The 22267-nt window shown below is 41.5% G+C and overlaps 1 protein-coding gene across 2 annotated transcripts in view; it reads right to left on the minus strand.

Moving 5' to 3' along the window:
- Positions 1-22267, minus strand: part of UBA1 (ubiquitin like modifier activating enzyme 1) — a 42629-nt gene that overhangs the window by 18667 nt on the left and 1695 nt on the right. The window contains exon 1 of one of the 2 annotated variants that reach the window (XM_032210024.1): positions 3512-3617. The exons of the other annotated variant lie outside the window; for it this stretch is intronic. The gene's annotated coding sequence lies outside the window, so the exon portion shown is untranslated. Of the gene's footprint in view, positions 1-3511; positions 3618-22267 lie in introns of those variants that run through there. 2 annotated transcript variants of the gene reach the window in all.

Here is a 22267-nt window from a genome sequence, read left to right on the forward strand (position 1 = left end):
ATTTTATAACATTAAGTCATTTTAATGAATTAATATCATATTGATATTAATCCTGATAAATCTTGATGAAAATACATGTAGTACGGTATATGGTACTTTCCCTTAAAACCATTTACTCTTATTTGAACTGGGTGAGGAAAAAACACAAGAATGACATTAAATATAAGTAACTGTAGAATAAACTGTAAGAATCAGTGTGATGTTGACATTATGATGCTGGACTAGGAATGGGAAGAACACATGTTCTAATCCCTCCTTAAGCAACGAAATCAGGCTCTATGACAAGCCAGCTAAAAAACAAAAGCTCTGATCATTTTATGTATTGATAACTTTGCTATGTGAACTGAAGTGGGCACAGTGCAAAACAAGAGGACTCTGCAACCATATGAAACTAACACTACAATGGTGAAATAAATAGCTGTGACTTGGAGCAAACAAGAAAAAAACAGGTGTCCATGCAGTCACTAGAGGTTGAGTTCTAAAAGGAATCTTTCTCATAAAGACAGGCAGAAAATGGAACTGGATATTTTGGCATGAATGATTTGCTGCAAAACAGGAATTTTAGATACTCAATTGTTTAACAATACAGCAATGAACTAAATTGCCATATCAACAGGTTGCTCAAAGTTTGGGGTTAAGCCAGGAATAGGTTTTATGTGAAATTACACTATATTTTATCTCAACGACAACAAATTTTGTCTGTATGTAATCAGATATCTTTTTTAAAAACTGTAAATCACTATGTTGTATCAACTCTGTGATCTATAGCTTCCCATTCTAGACTCTTTTGAGCTGTTTTCTAAATGATTGAGCACCCCAAATCTATATTTCATTCAGGATATCTTAACTCTAGTATCTTATCTCTAGTATCCATATCTGAATTTTAAGCCCAGCAAAAACCAACCCTGACCTCAAAAATACACAAGGTATCTTTCAGGAAATATAAAGCATAATTCTATCATTATAGTTCAGTAAAGCAATAAGCAGGGGTGTTCTATGTAATGATCAACCAATCATATCAGATACATGTCAGAAAAAAAGGTAGTTAAAAAGACTTCGCACAAATACAATAATCTCTGCCATAGAGTCAAGGTGAAATGTAGTCCATCTGAGGATTTTCCATCTAACAAATGCCTATTCCCATTGGCTCAATATGTCCCATGATTGACAATTTTGCAAATTGGTGCATATATCAAATGCTAGATAAAATTGATTTCAAAAATAAAGTTGCCAATCAAGAAATAAGTGAGACAAAAGCCAGATTAGAAATAAAATTATTATGGATGCTGAAGATGACTGTACAATTTCACAACTTTGGAACAAAACTTCATTAGGGTGAGTTTTTACATAGAAATCTGTATTTAATCTTTATTTATGTTAACTTTCTTGCTTGGGGTTTGAAAAGAACTTGTAAAGACATAATAATTGTACACATACCGTATTATGAAAAAGCATACAAGTTTGATGGACTGTCTAAATTTAGCAGCCACAAGTCTTATGCCTTGTCAGAACAGAACCCTTAACATACTTAACATCCAAGGTTTGATATGTTTACTGAAAGGCATAGGTTACAAAGACATACACTTACTATTAATTTTTTAAATTAGTTTTAAGGTAATGAAAAGAAAGTAACAAAAAGGAAACAAAGGCAATGTCACAGGATTTTATATAAATGCCAAAATTAGATTCAGAATCCTATCTGGAGTTCTGTTCCCAAACTTCTTGTTTATAAAAGAAAGCATAAAACAGAATTGGAGATAATACACTCTAAATACTTTTGGCCTACATGAGGAAGGAAAATACACAAATAATTCTGATCTGATATGAAGTTCTGAGCTTTTCTACTATAAAACCCAGAGCCATGAATGAAAACACTTTCCATGCTTTCTTCCTCTTTACAGGTTAAAATTACAGTATCTGAAAAAAAAAATACAAAAATAATTGCCATGGAAACTTGACCTGGCATATTAATTGTCAATGCTTATTGGACGTACAAGATATAGCCAGCCAATTACAGTATACATTTTAAGTAAAGACTACCAATAAAGGATAAGAATTAAACAGGGCAATCTTTTAATTAGCTTCTTGTGCAAGACAATTAAGTCACAAATCAGTTCAGGCAGATTTACCAGAATCACATTCAAGCTGCCCCATGACACACATGCACAGGCAGACAAATGCAAAGAATATGGGCTATATTATTTCAGATAGATGGGATTGCATGACAGAGATGTGATCATAAGATACGCCCAGATACGTAAAAGGGCAAGTGCCCTGATTGCCTCAAAATACCTAACCTATCCCTTTTAATATACGAATTAGTAAGATACAAAACTACAGTACCTGTTCTCTGTCTGCCTTCCCTATTTTCAATAATATACAGAGCCTTCTCCAAAAATGAATTCTTAAAGTTAAAAAACCCAGATAACAAATCTTGAAATTCTTGAAAAACTAATCCCAGTGGTAGAAAAAGTCAATGGAAAACTGAGGGGATTATCATTTATTCTGTGAAACCTATGCATTTTTGGAATAGATACCGAGATAACAATCACAACCAATGATGCAGAGCCAGCAATGTTAAAGCCAACCGGATTATACTCCTATCAAAGACCACTGAAGAACCACATTTTCCTAGACCCCATCCATGAGAGGGGGGGGGGGGGGAGAAAATCTTTCAAAAATCTGCTTTGCCATGCTACTGGCATGACTGAGATCCTGTTTTATCTCCTTTGTAAACTCCTCAGCGAATCGAAGAATACTGTAACACGGCCTCTTCACAAATACCGTTACCGCTGAAAGAAAGAATCCACCCCAACAATTCGCAGCGCTTCCCACACTCCTAACTCAACATTTACGCCCAGGTGACTAACCTCCCCGTCCCCCGGGGACTTTTTATTCGGGCTCTTCTTCTCTGAAACCCGCATCCCCAAGTGGGGGGGGGGGAGAGAGATACGGGAGAAAATTACAGCAGGTAACGGCAGCCCACACTTTCCACTCCCCCCCCCAAATTTGTTCCCCATCCCTCAGGAAAGGATAGACCAGGAAGAGCCACGAAACCTTTGCTGGGAAAACGGGAATTATCCCCCCATTTAGCCTTCATAGAAGAGAAAGGGAATCTGATGGGCGAAACGGAAAGAGCGAGAGAGCGGAGCATTTCTCTGAATGGGCTGAAAACGCAGCGCCAAGGCTAACAGGAAGGAAAGAAAAGAGCAGCTGTTCCAGCTAAGAGGGCAGCTGGGCACCAGGCGGCCTCATAAAAAGGACGTTGGGAGGCAAGGAAAGCTAGAAATCCCAGGCAGGTAAGGTACGGAAGGGGGGGGCGCAAGACGAGGAGCAGTTGGCCGTAACGCTACTTGCCGGCGAGACGCGGTCTAGGCCTTGCCGGCTTGGAAGAAGGAACCCTACACAAAAAGGGGGGAGGCGTTTCTATGGAGACCAGATTCCTTTTGAATGTTCCTCTGTTTCTAGGGAAATAGGCGACGGGAGGGGGAGGGGAAGCCCCAAAGATTACCAATGAGGCTGTGTCAGGCCCCGCCGCGGCCGCCGCTGCTGCCGAGTCACCGCTCTGCGCTGCTGCTGCTGTTTCCTCCTCCGGCCTGCACTGACATAAGATGGCCGCGGCAGGGCCCGGAACAAAAACCTCCCCAGTGTCGCACCGCTCCTATCTAGACTGCGACTAAACCCAACCATTGACTCCATTGGATTCAGCCAGCGTCCGTCACACAGAGGCTCGCCCTGATAGGCTACAAGGAGAAAAGTTAGCGCGAGGCCACGCCCACTGACCTGGGGAATCTGCCTCCTTTTATGATGAAAAAACTGATGCAGGGAAGCCCCTCCCGCCCGGCCTCAGCCTTGAGGTAAAAAGAGGCGGCCCTTGCAGTATCAGGGCCATGCCCCTTCGAAACTTCACGCCGAGACTAAGGAAACGAAACGAGCCCAGCAACGCCTTAAGGAATAGAAATGTGTACCTCACTCCTGAGTTAGAAAGATAAATTCAATTTCTTATTTAAAGGAACTGCAAGCAAGATGGGTATTTCGGCAGGAAAAATCTATAGAGATTGTCAAGTCATCCAGGTCATGGTTGTTCCAAAGGTGCTGAAAGTCCAGTTGCCTCCTGAATTGGGACAACTGTGGCCTGGATGACAGAGAATCTCTATAGACTTTTAGCTATGCAATTTGGGATGAACACCCTTCGAATGGGGTAAAAATTGCAGAATACAGGAACCATTACTACTCACTGACCCTGAGGATACAGATAAACCTCCAAGTGTTTCAAGACTCTTTAGTCAAAAAGGATGCAAATGAACAGCTGTCTGCAAGGAACATAAAGCCTTCCATTTCCCACCATCCAGTCAAAACTGAAGAAGCTTCTTGGATGAGAAATGAAACATCTTCAAAGGAAAAAAAAAAACAAGAAAGCCAGCTGCCTCCTGAAAAAACACCTTTGGGACAGCAGGAGAAATGTTTTGCCAGTGTGGAAAAAACCCTATACTTATAAAAATTACCTTTGCTAGTAAGCAAGCCTACAATATATTTTGCCTGTAAAAGGTTTTTGAGTGTTAAATGTAATTTTCTAAAATATAATCAATTTATCCTTGCAACAACTGTATAAAATAGGACAAGAATAAATAATAATGGAAAAACCAGTTGCCCCAAATAAGTCATGGTAGGCAGCATTTCAATCAGATATCTCCACTTGTTTTTACCAAAACATGTATGTCCAGCTCAACCACATAATAAGAGGCAGTATGTTATTTTTTCTTGCACAATCCAGCAACCATTTGTGCTCTTTCACACTGGTGAAACCAACTATCAGTACTAAAGATTTAACAAGTATTGTAAGCATTATGCTCAAATCACACATGAGTAAAATGAAACTACTGCACAAATCTTTGGCAACAGTAAAATAAGGGTCAAGCTGTCAACATATGAAGTCAGACTGTACAAATCTGAACAGAACAAGTGTAATAATTGCTGCATACTTGTTGGTCAGCATTTATCATGGCTGTTTGCTTTGACACAATTATAGGATATCAAGGGATACCAATCATTGAGCTTTTATGCCTACTGGAAACTAATATTGAAAAATATCAAACCATATTTATCCCACCTCAATGCATTTACAAAATACTGTTCTGTTCTTTCATCAATTGGTATCTTAAATACCAATTAAGGAAAACAAAAATGAAAAGATCTGTTCTCAGAATGTTTTCAGCTGCTGTAACCTACACCAATCTGAAGGGCTCAACAACCTTACAAGTTGTTAATTGACACACTCCCTGTAGTCTCTTATGCATAACCTGCATCTGAATAACTACTTGTCTTCTGTCTTTCATCCCCAGCTCATCCAGTATAAATCCTATATTGCTCTAGCCACTCTGTTACATCTGATTGTGAAATGAGGCTTATGTAAGTTTATACCTTTTGTAAGCTGTAAAAGATGCTAACAAATGACATCTGAAATAATCATAGCTCAGCCCATCACACCTTACAGAAATATTATGACAAAAGTACAATATTTTTTGGAGTGTAAGAAACACCTTTTCCCCCCAAAAAGAGGTTGAAAATCTGGGTGCATGTTATACCCTGAATGCAGCATTTTTGGCCTCCCAAAACCCTGCCCCCTTCACAAAAATGGACGTGCCAAGGGTTTGGGAGGCCTGCAGAGTGCAAAAACTTTTTTTTTAATTTACCTCTTCAAAATCTTGGTGCGTCTTATATTCCGGTGCATCTTCCTTACGGTAAATGGAAAATATTCCATATCATATGAAAGTCATAGAGGATTTTAAGAGCCTGGATATTGTCATCCTTTAGGAAGGCCTTAAAAACTAGCTCTTGCCTGCCCTAGCGCTTACTGGAAGAGCCAGGGTTTCAAGTTTTTCTTTCCCCCAGGGTAGGTGTTTTGTTGTTTTATCGCCTGTCAATTTATGCCGAAAGCTTAAAAAGTGGCCATGAATCACTAGTCAACTGAGTCTCTCTATACAGATAGTCCTCTATTTATTACAATTGGGACCCAGATTGTTACAATTAGTCAGTGCAGTCATAAAGTGAGACATCGCATGACCTCACTGACTTACATGGAAATCCTGGCACTTTCTGTTAAGGTCATTAACCCAGAAGGATGGGCTTTTAAGTGATTCCTCCCTGTCTCTCTCCCCCCCCCCCCCAGTGCGCCATCTCCTTCCCATCTCTGGCTGCCTGGTACTCTGCTTTGCAGGATGAAAAACAACCCCATATAACCACAGAGTGGAAAGCAGCCCCATAACTGCCTGACCCAAAGGGGCTACTTGCCAAGCCTAGGAAGCCTCGGCCACAACAACAAACACCAGCAAGCATTTGTTTTCCTGTGTGCCTTCTCTCTCAGTTCTCCTCAATGATTGTCACTCCTGTCAGGTAAGCCAGAAAAGAAATATGACTCGATGAGATAATGCTACTTTATTGTAAGTCTTCATTAACAGGATCTTGCAAGTCTGAAGATCCAAACTTCCCACTGCCACTTTTAACCATTTGATCAATCAAACCGGGTCCTTCTTAAGTTTATTCCTCTAATTATTAAGCTCTGGGAGGCCTCCTTTCTCTTGTCTGATCGTTTCCTAGGCAGAATCTAGGAAAATTCCCGAAGGTCATTCACACATTATATGTACTGTTATCCATAGACAAAGCAGAAGTGCCTTGCGGCCTCCTTTTCGAACTCATAGCCACCATACTACATTAGGCACTCTTGCTTCTCCAGCAAACACTTCTATATATGATTCTCCAGCACACCCCAGCAGCACAGTGCCAAGCTAGAGCACCCATGAAACCCCAACAAGTGCCACCAAGTATTTGTTCACCCAGCTGCTTTCTCTCCCAATTCCCTGCATCAACCTGTTGCCTTTTGTGCCCAGCTGTTGTTCCCGAAGGTTTCCAAAGGCAGTGTAGCATTTTGAAAGCACAGACAGCCACTTTTAAGGAATGTTCACTGGGGAATTGAGACAGCATAGATAAAAAGGCACTTCTTCTTTGGCCACAGAGGCTGGGTGCAAAAGGCAAAAAGGTCAGCATGGGGAATTGGGAGAGAAGGCAGTTGGTCAAACAGATGCTTGCAGGGGCTTCATGGGCACCGCAGCTTAGCACTGCACTGCTGCAGCAGGATGGGGGAGTCCTATGCAAGAAGCCAGAAAAGGAGGAATGCCTGAGATAGCAGAGTAATTGTGGGTCTGAAAAGGAGACAACAAAGGCATGGAGGCACTTCTCCTTTGGCCACAGTGGCTGGATGCAAAAAAAGGCAAAAAGTCCGTGCAGGAAACTGGGAGAGAAGACAGATGGGTGAATGCTTGTTAGCGCTTGCTGGGATACGTTAGGGTGACTGAATCTTCCCGAGGCATGGCAAATAGCCTCAGAGACACACAGTTCTGGGGCAATTTACTGTTCTACAAGGCAGAGTGCAGGTGGCCAAAAGGGCATACATCAGAGAGTGAGATAGAGAGGTCTGGAAACACACTCATATAGTGTTATAAGTGTGAGTCGACTGCCAAGTATTTTGACTACATGGGCACAATGGTGTTGTGATGACCATAACTTTGGGCACAGGTCAAAAGTCCTTTTGTCAGCACCACTGTTGCAACTTAAAATGGTTGCTGAACGAATGGTCATAAGTCGAGGACTACCTGTATGCTGAATTAATAATAAATCTAATATATAAAAATAATTTAAAACCTCACCACCAATATAGCAATATGTAGCGTAAGAAGCAACCTGGGAGCACAGAGAAGGTCCTCTCATGACAGTCTGCTATAACTCTAGGCACAATCAGCAATTATCCGTGACAAAAGTCCCTGCTTAATGGGTGAACTGTTGGATTAGGGCTCAAGACATTTTTCAGTCATTAAGTGACCCTAGGCCAGGCACATCTTAACCCAACTCACCCAAAGGTATTGTGAAAATAAGATGGAGCTTACACGCTATGCATATTGTACTTTGGGATGAATAGATAACAAGAAACATAAAACAAAAACCATCCCTTTAAAAAAAAATCCTTTGTGTGTCGCTGTTTCACTATAATAGAAGGCAGAGTGCTCACAAAGGGAATACTGAATGAACTCAAGAATCACCTACAAAATCCAATGTGCTTCTTTGCCAGGCTTTTAAGCCTGGCAGATTTATATGTAGAAAAGTGCTACACTAGCTGTAGATTACTATACCTCTGGACACCACTATACAGATTTTGTCATCGTAGAAAGGGCTTTTAGGAACAGGGTTAACTGAATAAATCTTGTTTATTTATTTAGCAAATTTAAATAGCTGTCCATTTCACTAAATGTGATCTAGGCAGCATAAAATAAAACAGACAGTTAAATATTAAAAAACAAACATAAATAAAAACCAAGACTATGGGAGAATGGACAACATCCTAAATATAATACAACTATCTTGCAGACGTCTTGTTCTCTTGGAATCCCCAAAGATGCTGCAAATCAATCTATCTATCTGTCTGTCTGTCTGTCTGTCTGTCTGTCTATCTATCTATCTATCTATCTATCTATCATCTATCTATCTTAAGGGCTTTCTATGAGGCTGGTAAGGATGGGGCTAACTTTGCCTTGGGAAGAATGGTGTTCCAGAGAGCATGAGCCACAGTTGAAAAAGCTTGTCTCCCGGGTCTCATCAGATGGAGCTCTTTAGCAAAAAGGGCATATAATAACATACCACTCCTGCCAGGTAGAGTTCACTCAATATACTAAGTCGTAAGCCACTCTTTACCATCGGCAATAGCTGCATTCATACATCTTAAACTTTGCTTGATTTGCTTGGCACATGAACCCAACCAGCATCTTTTTCAGTTCTACTATTTGATGTCTCTCTACAAAAGGAAGGGATTAAACTTGAAGTTGCTGCATTGGGCTCTTCATGGAAGCATATTGTATAAAATTTTAAAATGTAGTCAAAAATAACATATAAATATATCTTTCTAGTAGCTGTTTAATCTTTGTTACATGATGTATTAATGTGCAAAATATGATACTTGAATTTAGGATTTTTGTGGAGCTTTGTGATTGCACAGCTCTAGAGATAATTTAGCAGAGATCCTTTCACAAGGTTTGTCACTTCTAAAATTAGTACATGTGTACATTTATAAATACATATATTACATATCCAGAATGTAACATATACCATTTCATTTTTGGTATGAATATGTATGCAAAAAATGAATGCTTTCCCATAAGGTTTGATATAAAAATTAGCTCCACACATGATGCTAAGCCAAAATATGGCCTGCTAGATTTTAGGTTAGCATTCTGTTCAAATCTAGCCACTGTGATTTTAAACAGTTTATGGCTTAGCTTGCTGAACAAGTAAGATCATTACCATTTATCCTAATTATTTCTTCTTCCAAAATGAACGTTTTTTTTTTAAAAAAACTCAGAAAGTCCAAGGGATAAAGGATATTTTTCCCTCAGATTTCAAACTGTTTGAAGACTGGGGAAGGAAATGACGAGCCATTTCAATATTCTGCACAGAAGCCAAATGGACATTCACATGGCCAATGTCAGCACAATATGATACAGAAAGCTGAAACACACACACAGAGACACCAATTTAGAAGGTATCCAGCATCAAGCTACTCAGGAAGAACAAACGGGGTAAACAAGAAAAGCACTAAAGTTTATAATGTGGCTGCTGAAAGGATGCCCACCTGCTGATATGCTCATAGCCAAAAGGAAAATTTAATGGTCTCATTTGATGCTCTCAGAGCAGAAATCTGAAGAATGTAGACAGACATTCTAGAAGTTACCAAATAGAAAGTGGACTGGAATGGATCACTTCAGAAGAACATTATATTTACTGTGGAGAATAAAACCACTGCAGAAATGAAGTCGCCATCATTTTAAAATAAAAGGGTAAAGAGGTAAGTGCTTTGGTTCATCCCCCTGCAATCAAACCAATCAGTATCACTGTGATCCAAGTCAATCCTCCAACCACAGATGCAGAGATAGTATTGGCTTACCTGAACGGTCTTCTCTGTGCGCTGCGGGAGAGTCCAAGCATGGGTTAATTCTGTCTGACTGCCCTGGACTGAACTGAAGATCTTTAGCCACGTGCTGGCACCTCAGATTTTTTGATGAAGGCGTGAACCTGTAGTCTGTTCAACGGTGGTTCCAGTAAGTTTATTACAAGTTCAAGTCAATAGTAATTCGCAGAAGTCATAAAACAACACCGTAAGTCATGAGCTCTGGTCAGCTGAGAGTTCAAATACAGACGTTAGAAGAAAAAAACGTCAGCGCGAAATTAACACTGTGAGAGACCTTAGGGCGGGGTTGGACTCTCCCGCAGTTCACAGAGAAGACCGTTCAGGTAAGCCAACGCTACTTCTCCTGTGTGCTGCTTGGAGTGTCCAAGCATGGGACATAGTCAAGCTAAATGTCACTAGGGCAGGGAGTAATTGAGTTAATGGTATCTCCAGCCAAATGAATGCCCTGAAGAACTCATCTCCTAAAGGCTGCATCTGCCGACACGAACTTATCTAACTTGCAGTTCCAAACAAATTGAGACGGCGATGCCCATATTGCCGCCCTGCAGATTTATTCTATGGGCGCTTGAGTCGCCCAGGCTGCTGTAGAAGTGGCGCTCCTTGTAGAGTGGGCTGTGATGTGACGTGGCACCTGTGTAGACTGGAGCTGGTAGGCAAGGGCGATGCAGGCGCGCAACCATTGGCCAATGGTGGCAGAGGTGACTTTGAGCCCCATAGTGGCAGGTTGAAACGATATGAAGAGGAATTCAGACTGAAATGACACCGTGCGTTTGATGTACTTGCGGAGTGTTCTGAGCACATCTAGTTTGTGTCATCTGTGCTCCCTAGAATGCCTTGGATGCAGGCAAAAGTTTGGAAGAATGACTTTCTGGCTCCGGTAGAACCAAGTGTTGACTTTAGGGATGAACGAAAGATCCAGACGGAGAACGACCCTGTCGGGATGTATGATACATAGGTCCTCCATGACAAACAGGGCCGCCAGCTCCGAGATACTTCATGCAGAAGTAATGGCGGTCAAAAAGACCATTTTGAAAGTCAGGTGTTTCAAGTCACAGGATCAAAGGGGCTCGAACAGAGGGCCGCTCAGTGCCCTCAAGACAATATTCAACTCCCAGGACGGATAACGATGGATGACAGGAGGACGTAAGTTGGTGGCTCCTTTTAGGAAACTGTGGATCCTGGGATGACGTGCAAGGGAGAGGTGGTTGCTAGAAGCCAGGACCGTAGACAGCGCTGCAACCTGACGCCGGAGTGTGGTAGAGGCCTCGGAGGGATGAAAGGACTGTTTCCTGAAGTATCCGGAGCCTTTGCGCTCGGCCTTCTTGGAAACAGAAGGCATTACTTTCTTTTTATCTTTGTTCTCAACAAGAACCAGGTCCAAGGCCTCACCAGAGTTTTGTCCCCTTGAAGGAAGCTGAGGCCAACTACCACTTGGACCTCATATCTGTGTTCCAGTGATGCAACCATAATAGCTGGTGTGTGGTGACATTGGAGGATAAGGCCCTTGATGCAAATTTTGCAGAATTAAGAATAGCATCAGCCTTGTATTCAGCTGCTGCCATAATCTTGTTCAGTTCCTGCCTCAACTTGGTGTCACCTGCAGGAAGTTTCGCGGCAAGGCGACAGAAGGGACGCCCTAGACATAAAGGAAGCAGAGGTGTCCGTCTTAATGGCCCAAGCTGTTGCCTGATGGGTCTTATGACATGCTTTTTCTGATCTTTTGTCCTCCGCTTTCAGACCCTCTAAGAGGGTGGGGGGCAAGACGGAGGAGGAGGTAAGAGTCTGCACCGGCGGATCTACCTGAGGTCGTTTTAAAAGAGCCTCCAAGGCAGCATCCACAGTGTAAAGTTTCATCTCGCTATTGCTAGGTGTGACTAGAGTACCAGGTTGGACTCACTGGTGCTGCACAACATTCAGAAATAATTTGGGTACTGGAACTATCTCCTGAGCAACGACGGGCTCGTCAAAGAGCCCCTCACTGTGCTCAACTGTTTCCAAAGTGGCTTGTTCAGGTACGGAGGCCCCTAATTGGATGGCCGTTTTGGCCTTCTTAATGATAATCTTGAAGGAAGTCTGGTTAAATAAACCAGCAAAGGCTGGCTTATCTGGGACGGTCCCCTCATCCCCAGAGAATTCCTGCTCAGGCAAAACACCCTCGTCTACAGCAGAATCTTTGCTGTCCAGCGAAGAGTGCAGGGAAGATGACCTGTGGGTAGTTTCCCGGGGCCGAGTACCGGTGGTGCTAGACTTGCGGGCCTGTTTGGATTTCTGTTTGAGCCCTTCAGCAATGCCCTGGGAGATGGCCCTAGTTATCACCTCCTGCATTTCTGCAGATAAGGCCGGACCCTGATCCTCTACCGGGCAGGCCCGTTTTGTGGCCTGGGACAAGGGAAGCTGAGGGGTCAGGGGCAAGGCTGGAGGAAGATCCTCCTCAGCCTCCAGCGAGCATTGGAATAGGTCAGCATTGTCCGCCATCGAAGGCCTGGGGGACTCTGCAGATCCTATGGAAACATCAGAGAAAAATTGCTGGTCCTCATCCTCACTGTCTGTTATGGACTGCTCAATGGCAACAAGGGGCGGCTCCTGGGGTGGATCCCTTATGGGAGGCTCTGCAATTGATGTAGCTGTGCATTGAGCCTTCTCAAACTGCTTTTAGAGTGCCTTCTGGCGCCTGAGAGCCCCCTTGTCCTGAGAATTGGCCTGCTTCTTCCCTCCAGCCTGATGGTACTTGCTAAGGGCCTCTGAGGTCGTCTTGCTGGCCTGTCTAACAACCCACCTACTGGTTGAGGGAACTGGATGGTCTGCCTCATCGGGGGTTCTCTCTGCCATGGTAGGAGCTATGTAGTGTCCTTGTCCAGGCAGATGTGCTGCACTCACCATCTGGTAGACCAAGGGCTGTGGAAGGTCCTGAGGAAGGAGCGAGGAGACAGGGAGCGATAGGGGTAGGCCAAGTCAAGAGGCGCGATCCCAACTGCTCCCAGCGCTCCCTAGGTGGCAAAGCAGGAGTATGGCCAGGAATAGTCAAAAACTACTGCAGGCGCTCTGAGGGACAAGTCTCACTGATAGTGTGGAAGGAAACCCACCGGATGGCCAGACGGAGAGACCCCCTGCAGCTCTCTGCTGAAGGCAGGGATAGTCAGGCGACAGTGAGATAGAGAAGCTGCAAGCTGACTGCTGTGTCCAACGCAATGCATTTAACGGCCACAAAATGGCTGCTGCGTTGAAAAGGCGGGAAACTCTCCATTTAAAATGGCCACTGCCTTCAATTTAGCTGGAAAATGGCCACCGCAACAAGGAAACCGATCAGAAGGCTTCCGAAAACTGCTTCCAAAGCGATGGGCAAGAACGCAAGTGGTTGGATCCTTAACCACTGCTGCTGGACCCAGAAGACCACTAATCGAGGGAGGCGTCGGCACTCCAACCCTCCTGCGTCGCCCCTTGCCGCCCAACAGCTGCACGCGCCCGAGTGAAGCCCAGAACACATTGGCTTGCAGATCGATGCAACCGAAGGGAAAAAACTCTTTAAAACGCTCACCGACCTGTAATTGGAAAATAATCAGAATGAAGGCTAGTTTGGAGAGTCCAATCAATGTTTTTTTAAGAACCACGTTGTAACACATCCACTGAGCTTAGACTGAATTGAAAAATCTGAGGTGCTAAAGATCTTCAATTCAGTCCAGGGTAGTCAGACAGAATTAACCCATGCGTGGGCTCTCCAAGCAGTGCACAGGAGAAGTTGAATATTTCAATGGCAACTTGCAATTCCTTGTCGATGTAACACAAAAGAAAATAAAAACAAAAAAACCTCTCATATTAATTAGGGGAGATTGGAATGATGACATTAGAAGTAAAATGGCATCTGGAATAATGAATTTGGGCTCTATGTACAAAATTAAATAGGAGACAGGCTATCATTCTGACAAGGAGATTTAATATATATAACCAATATTTATTTCAGTAAACTCAATAATTATTCTGTATTATCACCAGATAACCTCAAAATCAATTGCTACAGATAGCAGTTAGACTTATATACCGCTTCATAGGGCTTTCAGCCCTCTCTAAGCGGTTTACAGAGTCAGCATATTGCCCCCACAGTCTGGGTCCTCATTTCACCCACCTCGGAAGGATGGAAGGCTGAGTCAACCTTGAGCCGGTGAGATTTGAACCGCTGAACTGCAGATAGCAGTCAGCTGAAGTGGCCTGCAATACTGCACCCTAACCACTGCGCCACCTCGGCTCTAATAATGAGAAATGCAGGAGAACTCCAAAATGAGATCTATTTTTATTTTATTGTTGTATAGACTACAACTGTGGATCGTCTTTTAAAACATGGATGCATTTGGGCTATCTCAAATGCTGGTTAAAGAATTCATATCCCGTATTGACTAGAAAGAAACAAAACACAATACAGAATAATTAATGATCCAAATTTGGGAGAAGAGCATATTAAGATTCAGCATCTTTAACTGATGAGTCATCAAGCCCCTAAGGTTCTATATTATCACTTTATTTCAACTACTTGTATTTGCGGAATGCTGGCCTAGAAGAAATAGAAATTGGCCTCAATATTTCTGGAAAAACATCAATAAACTTAATTAGAGTGATACAATTTTGATTGCTGAAGATGAGGAAAACCTAAGGAACCTCTTGTGGAAGGTAAAAGAAAAGAGCGCAAAAGCCAGGTCTACTGCTTTCTTTAAAAAAAAACAACTAAGATTTTATCAATAAGTAGTGCTATAGAAGTAGATATATTGTTGAAATCGTAAGAGATGATCTTCCCATGTTTGAAAATTCACATAAATGATAATGATACAAGTGATGTCTGATTCTTGGACAATAAGTTATGACAATCAAAACGAAATATTAAACTGTAGAGATATCTGACTGACTATGAATATATCTTAGCCATAGTTTCCCAGTTGTAGCAAACAGATGTGAAAAATAGATTACCAAAAAGGCTGAACAAAGGAAAATCAACACCTGCAAATTGTGAGGGGGGAAAAGATGGTTGAAAATACCTTGAACTGTGACTTCTCGGGTGGCAAAGGCAGACTAAGCCAGTGATGAAACAGTAATCAAATAAGAGCTGCAGGAAGGATCAGCGCCTCAGAATTTCTCTCTGGATTAAAGAGAAGGCAAGGATCACCTGTGTTTGGGTCCATACAGGATCTCCCTGCAAAGAGATCCTAAAACAGCATTCTCCAGCAAGTTTGAGAGATCTGGGGGCCAGGGAATATTCATTTTGCCTAAGTCAATGGTTCGAGTGCCTTTCAAAGAATCACTAGAGTTGCATGCTTCCTCTCAATTACTGATGACCAAGCAAAAATTGCTCATTACTATTTCTTTTCAGCGAAGATCCTTTTAAAGAGCAAGCTGTAGCACATCGCTGGGAAAACCTCCTTTAACCTTGGTTTGAAAGACATTCCATGTATATCTAAGGATTGAAAAAGAGAAAAAATGGGGACTACAATGTGGATGTTGGAAAGTTAAAGGGCTAGATAGACTTCAAAGAAGCCTGATTCACTTATCAACCAGGTTACTAACTGTGGTTCACTTAACAACTGAAGCAAGAAAGTAAATGGGACAAAACTCTCTTAACAAATGTCTCACTTCACAGAAATTTTGGGCAAAGTTGTGGTCATAACTCGAAGACTACCTACCTATACTCAGATGTTACTTACAAGATTGTTTGCTACTCTAGCAGAGGATATACAAGACTAACAGATTTTATTGGATAAAACCCATATTGATTTGAATGTGGGTTTGGAGTTTTAAAAAATTCTGAATTACCAAAGTGATCTGAAAATGATGCTATGGATCTGAAAATGGGTTTTAAGAGGGATATGGAAAACAGTTGCCAAAAATGATTTACACATGACACAACTGATTGTCTTAATAATTTAAATAAATTAATAATTTAAAAGGAAATACAAATAATAAATCAGAAGAGTGGCTTGGAAAGCCTTCCTATCTTGGATTTACAAAAGGAATGTCTGCAATCACGGAAACTCTTTCTAGAAAGAGACAAAGAGAAATTACTCAAGCTATGCCTGAAAGGAGACAAGACTAGGACTGGATGATATGTTTTTGCAGTTTGATTACTAAGGCATGAGATATGGGAATACACTGAAGTGCTAGAGGTGTTAACTTATCCAAACTGTTTATACTTGTGTGGAGGGAGGGAGAAATAAACTATTACATATCTTCTTTTTTTACCTTTTACGTCTATCTCTTTTCACTTTTCTTTCTCTTTTCTACACGTTTCATATTTTCTACAGTTTGTATCAGTTTTTATCTTTGTACTTGCAATCTTTAATGAAATGTCTGGGGAAAAAAGAAAAGAGCTCAGACTGCAAGAAGAATCAGTAAATACAGGTTTACTCAACTTACGATCAGAATTTCCATTGCCGAGCAATTCAATCGTTAGGCAAAACATCATGTGATCACAGTTCCAATAGTTCCAGTTACAGCTGTTAGGCCAGGAGAGTGTCTTCATTAGGTAAGGACCTCATACTTTTCCTCTGTTGTGCTCGCCTTTGCTTCAACTCCAGCCCACCTATCTGCACCCCCATTTTGCCCTTTGGCTGCTCAGCACTCCACTGCCTACCCCTGCTGCCTGCAGCTGACTTGTGCCATCTTCTTCCCTTTGCTGCTGGTCCAGGATCCAGGCCCTGTGCCATGTGTAACAGGGTAGTGGAGCCTTGTCTGCCAAAGGGAGCTTGCCGGGCCTGGTTGGGGAGGAGGCAGTGGGATGGAAAGTTGTGGTGCTCTCCATCGCTGGGTGAGGCAGAAGAGCCGATGGCAGTTCCCAGACGAAGGTGGAGGCTCTGCAGGAGGCTCTATTTGGGGGGTGGAAGCAGAATTGAAGGAAGTAGAAAGATGTAGGCTTCCCAGAGGCGCAGTGCACACTCTGCAACTTATGTTGGAAGCCCTCCTGGAAAACTGGGCTGCGGATTTCAGAAAGGGGTGGAAGCAAGCCAAGCATCTGCAGAGCCTACCCACAGGCCCTCTCTTCACTCTAGACCCAGCCTTCCTCCAGCAAACCCTCACAAACTGCCAGCAGCTTCCAACACGCTGGAGCCTGCAGATGGTTCTCCAAGGGCACTTGCAGTGCGCGCTCTGCAACTCTCATAAAGGAAATTTGAACGACATTGGCTCCCTTCCTGTACAAATAGTACTGTAGTGTCTGCACATTTGGCTTTCTGAGCAGAGAATATCTTGTCCACGTCTAAAGCTATTTAGGAATGAAACAAGAATTCACTGGATTAGACAAAAGAGTCTCCATTCCTAATATTCTACTTCCATACTGTCTAGTCAAGTGCATCAGAGAGCTCACATTCACAACATAAACAAGTCAATTCTCCTCTATAATCTGCCCTGACTAGTTATTTAAGGTATTTGACCACTGAACAGGGAAATTCCACTCACCATCACACTGAATAATTGAATTAAAATGTATACAATTGTTCCTACCTATTTCAGCCGTGCCAGGGCAAAACACTTAATTGTTCTCTTCTGCTCCATAATCAGCACTGTGCCGTGCCTGCCTAGTTTCCTTTTAATCTGGGCAAACATTTTCAGGAGTTGGTATGGTGATAAATATATAATCTATTCCTGTGTAAAGAATCTGAATTATAAAGCATGAAAAATATTGTTTTTTATTTCCTACATTTATAACCCACCTTTGGTTCAGAAGCACTATTCTGTGAGGTAGTCTGAACTATCTGCAGTCATCAATTGAAGGTGGAATAAGCCAAGAGTTGGTGGCTGGCTTATTGTCAATCAGTCAGTTTCACGACCGAATGGGAAGTTGAACCCAGACCTCACCAATCACAGCCCTTCACAGCCCAACCAACTATGAAATAAAAAAGTTTATCGCCTTTTGTATAAATGCTGATGTGTGCATAGAATACATAAAATATATCTATTCTGGACTACTGTCATTTCTCTGCTTTGCCCATCTATTTGAACAATGTGGCTATTTAAATAGGAATAAAATGATTGCACTGTTAGGAAAACAAGAATCCGTTGGCATTTTAAGCCTGGGGAGGCCAACTGGCAACCACCTAGTTCCTTTTCATTGGCCCTGAAAAGTCCCTATTTTGAATTGGAAAATATATGAATACTACTATGATATAAAAACATCACAGCTATAAAATCGTAATAGGGACTTTCTGGATACTATGGGTGAAGTCTACGTTTTCAGTTATTTCTATCCATCTTTCTTTATGCTCGTTGTTAGTGGAGCATTGTATAAGAAATATATGGGACATCTGTTCTTCGGTATTCATATAAATTTTCTGTGATGCAGCTCCAACAAGTAATGTATTCACAAGGTATATTACTTTTCATATATTATGATTATGACTCTCATGAATTGGGAGTAGTTGTTTTTTTTTTTTTACTGAAGGGAGAATCCACAGGACAGGCCATGCTACAACTATAGCAAAGCTCTTCACGTGGGGAATGGCTGAGAGCTCGCAATGTGACTGTGGTGCAGCAGAACAAACCGTACATATAGTTCAAGAATGCCTCCTCAGGAAATTTCAAGGCACTTGGGATGATCTCACGCAGCCACATCAGAAGCAGTTAAATGGTTAGATTCCTTAGATATCGAATTATAACATCTACCCTAAAATCTAAATAAAGCTGATGCTTTCTTTAAACTAAATTTGTATATCAGTGATTGCATGACCTCTGTAGATGCCATATGCTAAATGGATAGTAGACTATAAAATCAAGGGGGAAACCCACAAACCCTATTGCAAAACCCAGCTTAGCTAGCCCCATCCATTTTGTAATCTCAAACTTTTTTTTAAAGGTATATGGAGTCACCAAAAGATTGAGCATCCTGCCTTAAAGACTTTGGTTATGACACATTTTTTCAGCAATTCTTCTTCTTCTTCCAGAACTAGCTCCAAGAGTGATGATTTGGGGAAAAGTTTGAGCCACAGACCTACCCTTTGCCAGGAGTAGGCTTACGTCTATTTATTTATTTTTATCTGACCTTTATTATTCTATTCATTACTCAAGACAGTGAACATACTTAATACTCCTTCCTCCTCCTATTTTCCCTACAACAATAATGCTGAAAAAGAATTACTGGCCCCAAATCACCCAACCAGTTTTCATGCCTAAATTGGGACTAGAACTCAGTCTCCTAGTTTCAAGTTTGGGGCCTTAACCATAAGACCAATTTTTTCCCCTCCTCCTATTTAACATTGACATGAAACTTCTGAGTGAAGTCAACCATTCACCTTGGGTAAAGTATCAACACTATGATGTTGATACACAGTTGTACATCTCTGACCTAGGTAGTGGAGTGTTTCTCAGTGCTTGCAAACTGCACAGGTCTAGATGGGGAAGAACCAGAATTGGCTCGAGCCTGATAAAATGAGTGGCTGTGGGGTTTACATCCCACCATATCTAGTGATTTACCCTCTTTAACTTTGGGTATACTCCCCATTAAAGTTGGTGGACTATCTGGGGGTTCCTAGACTCATAGCTCCTGCTCAAACAGGGACTATTTTCAGTGATTCATATATTACTAACCTCCTATTGTTGGCTCTCCTATTATTCCCCCACAATTGCAATATGCTCTACATGGGAATTCCCTTGAAGAGTATACAAAAATTTCAACTGGTCCAGAATCCAGCGGAATGGTCAGTAATATACAGTACATCCATATAGCACTGCTACTGCATTGAGTCCCAGTGGTTGTTTGTTACCATTAACTCTCAACATGACATGAGGCCAGGTAATTTGTGGGATCCGATATCCTTCATAGTTTCTATCTGCCCCATCTTAATCTGGTAGAATAGGTATCCAGATCTCATGGTGAAACTGCATTACCTGGTGGGGCCTTAGAAACATGCCTTATCTTCTCTGTCAAGATACCTGTCCTTTGGAAAACTCTCCCTCCAGAAATACAAATGACCCCAACTCTATTGGCCTTGATGAAAACGATAAGCGCTTACCTTACTCCCCTCCCCAGCAGAACCAGGATGTTGACAGAGCCAGAATTAAGGAGTTCCACTTAGTTATCCGTCTATATAGGAACAGTACACTTTTTTTTTGTGATACACAATAACAGATCTTTGACTATGGAGCAGCTATCCTTCCTGAACTAGCATAACACAATGAGCCATAAAATTCACTGCAAACAAGGGCTCAAATAACATCTAGTTTTTATAAAAAAGCATTTCAAGAAGTGAACAAGCAGTGAAGAGCTCCAATATGTCTGCTTATCATTCAGGTTTTGTTTTGCTAGACTGCATGTTTCCGTTTTAAATGTCTAGATTGGCTACTGAAGGACCCATTGACATTCCCATGGAGACCTCAGTCAACATGGCCATTGACAGCCACCAACCTCTATCCTAAAAAGGACATTTATTTTTTATATGTCTTTATAGGTACAAAGTATAGTGTAAGCCTTCTTCCACCTCTTGAGGTTACATGGCAGAGACTACTACCCTCCAAAAATTGATGGAGCTTAGTCAAAAACTAAATTTGATTTAAACTGACTTTTATTTAAAATAACTCTAGAGTAATCAGGACACGGTGGCTCAGTGACTTAGACATTGAGCTTGTCGATCAGAAAGCTTGGCAATTCGAATCCCTAGCACCGCATAATGGAGTGAGCTCCCGTTGCTTGTCCCAGCTTCTGCCAACCTGGCAGTTGAAAAGCATGTAAAAATGCAAGCAGAAAAATAGGGACCACCTTTGGTGGGAAGGTAACAGTGCATCTTCGGCATTTAGTCATGCTGGCCACATGACCATGGAGATGTCTTCGGACAGTGCTGGTTCTTTGGCTTTGAAACGAGATGTGCACCGCCCCATAGAGTCAGGAACAATTAGCACATATGTGCGAGTGGAACCTTTACCTTTAAATCAGGTGCAGAAAAGATTATTTCTACCCACTATTTAATAATTTTCTTTATGGATCACATTAAAAATACAACTTTGATAACAACTTATGGAGAGGCATTCTGGATCACTTCTGACTTAAAGCACAACTTGTATTCCGAAGTATTTTAATAGCTTATTAATAAGTGGCCACTATTAACTAAGTTATTCTGCTCCATGTTAACCAGGCCAAATGGATCAGTTATAAGATATAGGCAATATACATAAAAATGACTGAATTAATTCTACATTTTGAGTTACTTATTCAAACCATTTTATGAGTTCACAGAAAGACAATAACAGTCTTGTTTTCCGGAACAATACAGATTTACTCCATAGTTCTGTTAAGTTTAGCCTTAAAGTATTAAAGAATCACTATATTCTGACAAAGCTTGAAGACTTTATTAATCAACTATAACGTTTAGTTGAAAAAAATCAAGATTTATTTTTTGAAATTTAAATGAGACCTCAGATGCTTTCTTTGTTAACAAGGCTTTTGCAAACTCTTGAGATTGTGTCTGCAGTTTTTTTGACTAATGTTAACAGTATCATTTATACTGTTGCATACACAATAACACATGTATGTTGAGTTCAGAAGATATGCTTAGCTATAAGCCAACCAGATTCATTGTTTAGAAACCATGCCAGCCTATTACAGATAGGAGTCAAGGACAGCATGCCAGGCAAAGCGACAAGCAGTGTCGTATTCACTGTGCAGCCTTGTGTTTAAGCCTATTGTACTAATGTGACTTCACACCATTCCCTAGCAAGGGACTCAGAGGCTCTTAATATCAGATTTCCCTCCTGCTTCTGTCTTAAAAAAGAGTCTTATACAAGTCAGAAACCAGCAGGCAAGCAAACTCTTTTCTCCCACAGGTGGGAACGGACAGCAGTGTCTAAAATAAAAGCTGTGACTGTGAAAGCCATTTTTGATCATCTAACAGCCCAATTCCTAATTCCAGAAAAATTGTACAAGGTCAGTCAATGTTTCAGCAGTCTAAGGTATGTTTGAAAATGGAGGAGCTAAATCACTTGCCTTCATTATTTTTCATGAGTTAATTCAATAAATCAACATACATCAAGTACTGAGCACAGATATCTATATAATTTCCTTTGTATATATGCAGGGAATAGGATATTTATAGGCTTTTTTTTAAAACAACTGTTTAGCATCAACACATTTGCTTCAATGGGCTGCCACAGTGAAAGATGTATTTGAAAAAGAATTGCAAGCTAAGTTTTGGTAGAAATTTTTGTTTGGAGCTATGTATTCAGAAGTATAGATGCTTAATCTTAGTAGGCATATGGCTGTGTAAAATTATTTTCCATATACAGAACTCCAACTGG

Source organism: Thamnophis elegans, chromosome 2, assembly GCF_009769535.1.
Source record: "Thamnophis elegans isolate rThaEle1 chromosome 2, rThaEle1.pri, whole genome shotgun sequence".
Taxonomy (NCBI): domain Eukaryota; kingdom Metazoa; phylum Chordata; class Lepidosauria; order Squamata; family Colubridae; genus Thamnophis; species Thamnophis elegans.